Genomic DNA, 11,350 nt, shown 5'->3' on the forward strand with positions numbered 1-11,350 from the left:
TTGACAGCATCTTAAATTTAAATAATTTCTTCTGTGTTTCAGCAACCTCACAATTTTGCCTTTCAGATTCACTTTAAGTTGAAATCTCTGACATAAAAGTCTTCCACAGTGACCCCAAGGGGGTTTTCAGGTTTGGTAGATCTGTGAAGTACTTTGCTGGCAATGTCAAGTTTGTGGAATCCTTAAAGAAGTGTTAATTACAGCAGTATCACTATATGAAGAGTCATTTAGTGGACCATCAAAGTGTCCCTTCAAAGGGTTTTTCATAGCAAGGTTGCATTACTTAGGTCCTCTTTAGTAATTTGATACCAAGATTGACCCCATCCTGCAGACTGTCTGCCCATTCAACATCACAGGGAATGCCAATAAGACAGTTATAAGACGCCACAGTAGTAGCACCTTATGTCAGACATATGTGCTAGAGTCACAGCCAGTTTACATTCAGAAACCATAATACAAATTTAAATTTGAATTTTAAAGTCCCATATCTATGACAGAGCGCAGTCCGTTTGCATATATGGCCTAGGGCTCTTTTGCATATCGGACGCGTTTGCTGTCTAAACCTTTTTCCTTCCAGTTATATTCAGGGATGTGGCAATGATTGGTGGAATTTTGTGACTCCAGTATTCCTCTAATCTCGTTTTCATGTACAAATTTAAATTTATCTCTGGGGAAAATAAAAATGATAATCAATAATTAAAATGCATCTAATGTAAAACATTTTTTTTCTTTAGTTCTGTATATAATAAAAAAAGAGTTATCATTATCAGTTTACAGGATTTACAACAGCCTGTCCAAAACTTTACAATACAAAAGGAGACAATACAGTTACATAGTTACATAGTTGGTGAGGTTGAAAAAAGACATCAGTCCATCCAGTTCAACCTATGATGTGTGTGTGTTTGCAGTTAAAATACAATTCAAGAACCCAAGTAATCCAAAAGGTTATTGCTGTCTGCGTGTTGGATAGTGAGATTCATCCTCTGTATGTGTCCTGGTGACCATTGTGATAAAAACTCCAACTTTTGAGTTGTCATCAGAACAGGAGGAGAACAGAAAATCTTTCTATTGGGGCACTTGTTCCAGCAAAAATGACGAAAGTAATTCCCTTATTTTGGAAAGATTTCCTTCTACTTTCAGTTATTTCTTTTCGGAGAGATGGCAAAAGTAGTTCTCCCAAATGGGACACAGATGGCAAAACTAACTGTCAGAGATTTTAACTGTGCCCTACTCTATCCACTTCCGGACCGCTCAATAGCAGATTTAGTGCTACAGAGCTCACGTATACATATGTGATTCTGCACTTCCACCTACAGGGACTGCATGCGCGGCAGCGGCAGGCCACTTTGCCTTGATTAACCACAGCAAAAGCCGATCTGCGGGTGCTGGGCACTGGATGTCTGCCGGCACCTGCTGATTATCGATAAAACACGCAGAACAGAGAGCTGCCTATGTAAACTAAGGCAAATCTCTGTTCCGACGGGAGAGAAGGGATGGATTTTGTGTCTCTGCAAAGCAGGGAATAAAATCCAACTCTTCCCCTAGTAAAAGCAGCACATACAGTACACAAAAACACTGGCTAGGCACACAGTTAACCAGTTAAGTCATTTATTTTGTGAATATGCTGTAAACAAGGCTGTATGCTGAAAGGCGTCAGTTGTTTTTAATCCTGACCTTTAAGTAGTAAATAAAGATTTTCATGGGATGCTAGAGTTTCCGGCTACATATTTCTTGGAGCTGCGTTTCCAATGGCTGGAGGCCATTTGACCCAGAGCACCCAGTGAAGGAATCCACCCTTAATCTATGAGGTGTGTTTCCTGTTGTGAGCACTGTCTTTGTGCTTTGCACACAGTTAACCCTTTGATTGCCCTAAAAGTTTAACCCCTTCCCAGCCAGTGTTATCAGTACAGTGACAGGGCATATTTTTCACACTGATCACTGTGTTAGTGTCACTGGTTCCCGCAAAGTGTCAAGTGTCAGTTAGTGTCTTATGTCCGCTGCAATATCGCAGTCCCACTAAAAATCGGTGATAGTTGCCATTACTAGTATAAAATAAACACAAATAAAAATTATACTTAACCTAGTGTTTAGATGCTTTAATATTTGCGTAAACCAATCAATATACGCTTATTGTGTTTTTTTTTTTACTAACAGTTTGTAGCAGAATACATATTAGCCTAAATTTACAAAGAAATCTGATTTTTTAAAATTAATGGATATGTTTTATAGCAGAAAGTAAAAAATATTGTTTTTTTATTTAAAATTGCCAAAAGTTTTTTTGTTTATTGTGCAAAAAATAAAAAACACAGTGATGATCAAATACCCACAAACGAAAGCTCTATTTGTGTGGGAAAGCTCTATTTATTTGGGTACAGCGTTGCATGACCATGCAATTGTCAGTTAAAATAACGCAGTGCTGTATCACAAAAAATGGCCTGGTCATGAAGAGGGGTAAATCTTTCGAAGGTCAAGTGGCTATTCAAAACTACTGTATTAAAATGTTTTGGGTTTAAATATACTTAAGGTATGCAAATCATTCAAAATGAGTTTGTAAATGAGTAAAACTGCCAAACATTACAAGTTTAGTATTGCTTTAAAACAAAAGAATATACAAGTCCAAAAAACAAGTGGGTAGGGACAGATTAAATTCCCTATTTGGGTTCAGCAATGCAGATCATTCCCTTATACTCCTCTGGCCAACATTTGGTTTATACTAAATAATGGCTACAATCATAAGGCTATTTATTCCATAATACCATGTAAACTACAGCAGAGTTCAGGGAGACAGGATAACCAGCCACCTTATGGCTTTTTATGATAGAAATTGTGACATACGATTGCTTTCGATTTTAATGTGCACATTGCACTTAAAGCAGATTCGATCAAGACTCCTACCCCCTTTCTAAATCACTGTATAATAGTAATACCTACACGTACCTATGGACGAAAAAAAAAAGAAAAGATATAAAATATACTTACTTTACCCACTGACTTGTGGAACCTAGGAGAGGGTGGCGTTCTTGTTTTTTTGGTGAGATCCTGGGAACGATGAGAATCCCAAATCTCACAAGAAGACATTCCCAAACTGTGCTGGAGTGTCATCTGATGAGATTTAGGGTACTCTGAGTTCTCCAAGATATGAAAATCCAGGAGAACAGCGAAGTCATTCCCTGCAGTGCAGAAGATTGTGGTTAGATGAGTATTTAAAGAGGCCCTAGATTATTGAGTGGACGTTGCATTCTCTTGCATTTCATCTTTAACCACTTAAGCCCCGGAGGATTTGGCTGCTGAAAGACCAGGACCTATTTTGCGATTCGGCACTGCGTGACTTTAACGGACAATTTCGCGGTTGTGCGACGCTGTACCTAAATGAAATTGACATCCTTTTTTTTCCCACAAACAGTGATTTATTTTTGGTGGTATTTGATCACCTGTGCGATTTTTACTTTTTACGCTATAAACAAAAAAAAAAGCGAAAATGTTGAAAAAATAACAATATTTTTCTAATTTTTTTATATGAAATTCCCCAAAAAAATGGAAAAATGTAAAATGTTTTAACATTTTAGGCCAATTTGTTTTCTGCTACATATGTTTGGTAAAAAAAATCGCAATAAGCCTATTTTGATTGGTTTGCGCAAAAGTTATTGCGTCTACTAACTACGGGAAAGATTTATGTCATTTTTATTGTTTTGTTTTTTAGTAATGGCGGCGATCTGCGATTTTTTTTGTGGGACAGCGACATTGCCGTGGACAGATCTGACCCTTGACTGACATTTTTGACACTTTTGGGGGTACCAGTGACATTACTACAGTAATCAGTGCTATAAATATGCACTGTTACTGTAAAAATGACACTGGCAGGGAAGGGGTTAACTTTATTGGTGATCAGTGGTTTAAATGTATCCCTAGGGGCGTTCTTCTAACTGTAAAGGGGCGTGGCTTTTGATGTAACTACAGAGACATACGATCCTACAAAACAGGATCGTATGATCTCTGCTGTTACACCAGGGAGAATGACAAGCGGCTTTGTTTACATCAGCCGCCTGCCTTTCTCCATCTCCAGCGGGAGATCGCGAGTGACCGGCGGACATCGGAGCCGCCGGTCACTCGCGCGGGGATGTTAGTGAACGAGCGGGGGTGGGAGCGCGCCTCCGGCGGCGCGCGCTCGCCCCCTAGAGGCTCATAGGCGAACGACGTAGCCCTACGTCGGTTTGCCGGTAGGGGGCTGACCGCGCGGCGGTCGGCAAGCGGTTAAGTACAGAAGTCAGATGAAGACAACTGTAAGGAAGGTCCAGTGCGTTCCAGCACACATCGCATTTTTCTGTGCATAAAATTAGTATGACGTGTACTAGCACACATGTGCAGATGGTTTAGCATGCACATTAAGCAGTGTGTGTGTAGGCACACTTGTACACTTGGCACTGGTATTAATGGCAAATGGCCTCTGTAAACTGCAATTTCACATTGACAGATTGCTGAGTGGTCTTCAGCTTTGTTCCTGATCTACCTGTAACCTGACCTGCTATCTTATGTATGAGAATAATCTAAGGCAGAGAGTACAGGAAGTTATCAGCTCAAAAGATTTCTGACTGGATGAACCTATCATTTTTTTGCGCTTGTTGAACAGATATAATTAAAACACTTCCAATAGTAGAATTTAAAGAGCAAAGGGATCAAATAGGAGAAATGTATTGTTAGAGCTTACTTACACTTTGAAAAGCTATGAATGTTTGAGTCTAAGGCTTACAGTATAATTACTTTATAATGAGAACAAGGAGGTGCAAGGTTGTGTACTTTTCCTCTGCTACTACATATCCCTTTTTAATAAGGGGATTTTAACGTTTTACAAGATAACTTTGTTCCTGAAGGTACAAGAACATAGATGTCCCAATTCCATTCACAGATCAAGTGCTTCTTACAAACGCTGTCTGGTCCACACATGGTCCCATACTGTATTTCAGTAGCCATAGATTTCATGGCCTGAGCTATATCTTTCATCTTTCTCTTAAGCCAGCCACAGTTGGTTCAAATCTCGACTAGTTCAGCAGGGATCAGCCAAGATTTGATCCAGCTATGGGTAGGCTGATTGTACCTAAGTCGATCTATCGATCACCTTGGATAGAACCAGCATGCTGGATTTCTAGCATGTGATTATTGCCAGCGGCAATAATTCATGTGTTCTCCTGGAACAAAATGGCTCCTTGCACCCCCACCGGGAGAACACAATGGCTCCGCTGGAGGGATCCCCCCCCATCAGCACTAACTATTTTGATGGGGGGATCTAGCAATTTTCTTCCCTGTAACCAGGCAGGCATAATCTATGGTCTGCCTAACCAGCAGAACATTCAACATTGAGCCATGCTATGCTGCGAAAAACAGTTTGGAGAATACAAGGCCAAACCCTTTCCGCAAGGGCACTACACTTGTAATATATTAAAATATTTTTCCTATTTTCAAAGAATGCATTAACAATGCACATTCTAAAAGCAATTTCTAAAAATAAATAAAATGTAGATGTCTAAGATATTATTTTTTGCAAACACTGTTACTAATATAAATTAAGTATACAATAATTCAAAAGAAAATAACATTTTCCATTTTGTGTTGAGGGTTTGTCTAAAAATTGTCTAAAAAAATGTTTGCATATCTTTTGAATATTAATTTCATTTACTTTATCCTAGTCAAAAGTTGTGCTCAGGAATAGAAGACATGGGACGAAGGGAAAATCTGAATATCCATATTTCTATGTATCTTTTTGCCCTGTGTCACTTTTCTGTGCCCTCTCCATTTATACACCAAAGCAATACATAATTAAACACTGAAACCACGTGGAAGTCAGTACATTGATGGTACAGTATTTTGATATTATGGGACTGCCCTAAGAAATTCTTTCATAAATTTGTGGGTTTGCTGAACAATAATTCTATTGGACAAATGACCCTGCCTTTAAAGATTCAGAGAGCTTTAAAGATAAGGAAGATGAATTACAATCCATAATCTATTATAAATCTACCACTACATAACATTATGACAGTCATATTTCAGGTTCTCTTGGAATGGTATCTCAGTTGGACAATTTATTAGAGCAAGACACAACTACTCCAGAATGGAAGATTTTGAGAAAAAGTGTGTGATAGAGACAATGAACACACTGAAAATGGCTTATGATCAGGAAAAATCCTTGCTACAATCACAGCTGCAAGTCTTTTGGGGTATGTCTCTACCAGCTTTGCACATCTTGAGATTGAAATCTTTGCCCATTTTTCTTGCAAAATAGCTCAAGCTCCGAGATTGTATGCAGAGCTTCTATAAACAAGAATTTTCAAATATTGCCACAGATTCTCAATTGGATTTAGGTCTGGACTTTGACTGGGCCATTATAACACATGAATATTCTTTGATCCAAACCATTCCATTGTAGCTCTGGCTGTATTTTTAGGGTCATTGTCCTGCTTGAAACTGAATCTCGGCTCCAGTCTCAAGTCTGTTGCAGACCCAAACATGTTTTCCTCTAAAGGCCCGTACACACGTACCGATCGTCGGCGAACGATCGGCCGTCTTTTGTCCCCGGGCTGTCGGTGTCTGTTGAAAAGTGCAAAGACAGCACAAGAATTTTGTCCGCCGACTACAGCCGACTGCAGAAGTGATGTCATGTAATGGTTAACTTTCCCTGTGTTTTTTCTTTTCTGAGCATGCCCAGTCTTGCAAATCTTCGGTCTGTCAGCCGAATTCTGTACTGACTGGCGAACAATCGGCCGCTCTGGTGTCGGCATACAAAAATTTTAATGCTTGCATGACAGATTCTTGTCGGCAGAATGTGCGCTGACTCCTGTCGGAGGCATCATACTAACAAGCGTACAATCGGCAGATCGTTCGTCGGCCGACGCTTGTCGGCCGACGATCGGTCCGTGTGTACGGGCCTTTAGATTGCCCTGTATTTGGCTCCATCCATCTTCCCATTAACTCTGACCAGCTTCCCTGTCCCTGCTGAAGAAAAGCATCCTCACAACATGATGCTGCCACCACCATGTTTTACAGTAGGGATGGTGTGTTTACGATCATGTGCAGTGTTAGTTTTTCACCACACATAATGTTTTGCTTTTAGGCCAAAAAGTTCAATTTTGGTCTCATCTGCCTAGGGCACCTTCTTCCACATGTTTGCTATGTCCCCCACATGGCTTCTCGCAAACTGCAAATCGGACTTCTTATAGCTTTTAACAATGGCTTTCTTCTTGCCACTCTTCCATAATGGCCAAATTTGTGGAGTGCGCGATAATAGTTGTCCTGTGGATAGATTCTCCCACCTGAGCTGTGGTTCTCTGCCGCTCCTCCAGAGATACCATGGGCCTCTTGGCTACTTGCCTGAATGCTCTCCTTGCCCCGCCTGTCACTTTAGGTGGACAGCCATGTCTTGGTAGGTTTGGAGTTGTGCCACATTCTTTCCGTTTTTGGATGATGGATTGAACAGTGCTCCGTGAGATGTTCAAAGCTTGAGATATTTTTTTAAACCTTACCCTGCTTTAAACTTCTCCACAACTTTATCCCTGACCTGTCTGATGTGTTCCTTGGCCTTCATAATGCTGTTTGTTCACTAAAGTTCTCTAACAAACCTCTGAAGGCTTCACAAAACAGCTGTATTTATACTGAGATTAAATTACATGGAGGTGGACTCTATTTACTAATTAGGCCATTTCTAAAGGCAATTGGTTTCACTAGATTTTAGTTAGGGGTATCAGAGTAAAGGGGGCTAAATACAAATGCATGTCACACTTTTTAGATATTTATTTGTAAAAAGTTTTGAAAACCAATTATAATTTTCCTTCCACTTCACAATTATATGTTACATTATGTTGGTCTATCACATAAAATCCCAATCAAATACATTTACGTTTTTGGATGTAACATGACAAAATGTGGATAAATTTCAAGGGGAATGAATACTTTTTTGAGGCACTGTAATTGCAGAGAGCATGCCATGGTTACAGCAAATGATTCATCCAGTACAACAATTCAGCAAATAAAACCTTGAAATTGGCGTTTAAATACCCATTGAAAATCACTAATTTCCTCTGGCTGGCCCTGAAAGTACATGGACCCGTCACGAAACCCTGTCACTTACATTCTCTTACCCTATAGGACCACATTAAACAGCATGCAGGCCTTCTCTCACCTCACTGCCCTATATTTGGGGAATCCACTATTCTACTTGGCCTATACCTCTCCAACCTCTTTTTGTAACTGCATCACTTAGCAGGCCCCTTTTCTACCCCTATGTCACCGCTCTCAACTACTATCATCAGAATGATTTTGTTACTTTCAAATTAGGCACTTATTTCTCTCCAATCCCCCCATCTATTGACTAGTTTACCACATTTGAGTATCTCTGTGAAAAAGACCCACACGCTACTGAACAGATTTCCACTCTGTATCTCACAATGCTTTCTAAGCTCCTCCCAAGACCACCAACCTATGTTAGTCAATAGGAGTCTGACTTTGGTATCACCATTGAACCAGAAGAATGGACTGATATATGGCAGGCTACCAAAACCTGCTCAATGTCTCTAAGAAGAAAACCTCCTTCAAGGCTCTCTCCTGCTGGTACCTGGTGGACATACTCCATAGTTCGCAGGTTTTGGACTGAGCTTTTTCCTCTCCTCTCTATTCTGCTGGGCAAAACTATTGCTCAAGATCCCAGTATCCCTATAGTAAATTTACATTCCCCAGATGTAATCACTGCCCAATTCAAACTTCTCCTGCTAATTATTACGGCAGCCAAACAGGCAGTGGTGGCCGCCTGGAAAACCCCCACCCTTGATGGAAGTTAAAAACACGTTAAATACACGTGCCATGATTAATGGTGCCATGGTTCATGAACATATACACACATTAACTAAAATTTGGCAACTGTGGATAGACACGTTTCTTCCCGTTATTTTGATTGCACACTGCTCAGGCCCTAATGTTGTGCTACTATTGGTTGGTGCCACTAATGCCCTTCTCTCTTTTACTCAGCCCCCCCCCCCCCCGGGTCTTTTTTTTCTAGCCTCCCCACCTAATTGTTTCTCTTTTTTTTCACTGCCTATTTACCTATTGTTCTGCAAGGAATGTACTGATTTCTGAATATGCCATCCTCACTGTATTCATTGGATAATGATTTATAGGTTTATTGCTGCCTGTATGCTTAGTTGGCCTAGAATCCCTAACCCTGTGATTACAGTTAATTTCTTCAAATGTGAGCCTCTTTTTTCCTGTTTGTTGAATGCATACCTTGAAAACTTGAATAAAACTTTTGAACAGTAAAAACTTATATATTTGGCCCATTGTATGTGTGCTATCTAATGTATGTAAACATAATGACCTGCTAATTATGCAGAAGAGTATTGGGACATGAATGACATAATAACTAAAAAAGACTGACCTGTTATTGGCAATGGAAACATTACGAGAACCCCAAAGTAATGATATTTAGGATCATGCTGCTGACATTTTTTTCCCTACTCATCTTTTCTGGCAGTTTTTTCACTAGTTTTGCATTTGGCTAGGGTCAGTATCACTATTGGTAGCATAAGGCGATGCCTGGACCTTATAGAGGTTGCACAGGCAGTCCAACTCCTTCAGGATGGCCCATCAATACGTGCCATTGCCAGAAGGTTTGCGGTGTCTCCCAGCACAGTCTTAAGAGCATAAAAGAGATTCCAGGAGACAAGCAATTACTCTAGGAGAGCTGAACAGGGCTGTAGAATGTCCTTAACCCATCAGCAGGACTGGTATCTGCTCCTTTGTGCAAGGATGAACAGGGTGAGCACTGCCAGAGCCCTACAAAATGACCTCAAGCAGGCCTTTGGTGTGAATGTCTCTGACCAAATAATCAGAAACAGACTTCATGAGGGTGGCCTGAGGGCCCAGCGTCCTCTAGTGGGCCCTGTGCTCACTGCCCAGTACCGTGGAGCACGATTGGCATTGGCCATTGAACACCAGAATTGGCAGGTCCACCACTGGCGCCCTGTACTTTTCACAGATGAGAGCAGATTCACCCTGAGCACGTGTGACAGAAGTGAAAGGGGCTGGAGAAGCTGTGACCTCTACAGGCTAGACAATGGCACCCTGACTGTTGTTAGGTATCAGGATGAAATCCTTGGACCCATTGTCAGACCCTACGCTGGTGCAGTGGGCCCTGGGTTCCTCATGGTGCACAATGCCTGGCCTCATGTGGCGAGAGTATGTAGCCAGTTCCTGGAGGATGAAGGAATTGATACAATTAAATGGCATCCACGCTCATCTGACCTAAATCCAATAGAAAACCTCTGGGACATTATGTTTTGATCCATCCGACGCTGCCAGGTTGCACCTTAGTCTGTTCAGGAGCTCAGTAATGGCCCTGGTCCAGATCTGGGAGGAAATACCCCAGGACATCATCTGTCGTCTCATTAAGAGCATGCCGCGACGTTGTCAGGCATATCTACAAAGATGTGTACAGAGAGAGAGCCGCACTCCAAGTTGTAGATGAACGATAAATAAAATCTGTTTATTGGTGTCAAAAATTAGGTAATAAAAACATTTCAAAGTGTGTCCATGATAGCCAGAGACATGGGAAAAGATGCACAGCGGTTGACGCGTTTCACGGAAAACGTCCGCTTAGTCGTAACCAACGCATACAAACACATGGGGGGGCATTACAACTACTGAGTTCCATTTTGAGTTGCTGCAATGACATTTCAGCAAAATGGACCAGCCTGCTGCATCATTTTTTCATTCTGATTATTGGGGTGTCTTTGAATTCAGCCCTCTGTAGGTTGATCATTTAGTTCCTAGCACATTACCCAGTCCATATCAGTATAGATATCCAGCATGATCAAAATGTCCCTATTGAGATCTGATGTGTTTTCAAAGTGTTCCTTTTTTTTTTTTGTAAATTTTTTTATTGGGTTTTGTACAAATACAGAACAAATACAAATTTATATCAGATAACATTTCCACTTAGGATACATTGAACTTTGTAAGTTCCTTTTCATTTATTTGAGCGGTTTATATATAATGTGGCTCAAGCACCCGTTAACTTTGTTGACATTTTTGTGTATGGGTAGTAGCACTGTTTCATTTGTGTGTTAAGAAATAGGGGGGGCGGGGGGTTTCCCTAAATGCCAATTTGGAAATGTGGTCACCCTTCTGCTCCCGCACACATACATGGGAGTGACATCACACATTCACACAGCCGGAGTCCGTGAACCCGGAAGGAAGACCAGGTGAACATGGGAGCGCCTGCAGCAGTGACAGCGTGGCGCTGGAAGGCTTCATTTTAAGGTAAGTTTGAAATAATGTGCTAGTATGTGATGCATACTAGCACATAAAG

At 40.9% G+C, this 11,350-nt stretch overlaps 1 pseudogene across 1 annotated transcript in view; it reads right to left on the reverse strand.

Annotated features, from left to right (window-relative positions):
* Nucleotides 1–11,350, reverse strand: part of LOC309550838 (ras-related protein Rab-14-like) — a 296,391-nt pseudogene that overhangs the window by 162,352 nt on the left and 122,689 nt on the right. The window lies entirely within an intron of this gene.

Source organism: Pelophylax lessonae (assembly GCF_965119305.1).
Source record: "Pelophylax lessonae genome assembly, chromosome: 3".
NCBI lineage: Eukaryota > Metazoa > Chordata > Amphibia > Anura > Ranidae > Pelophylax > Pelophylax lessonae.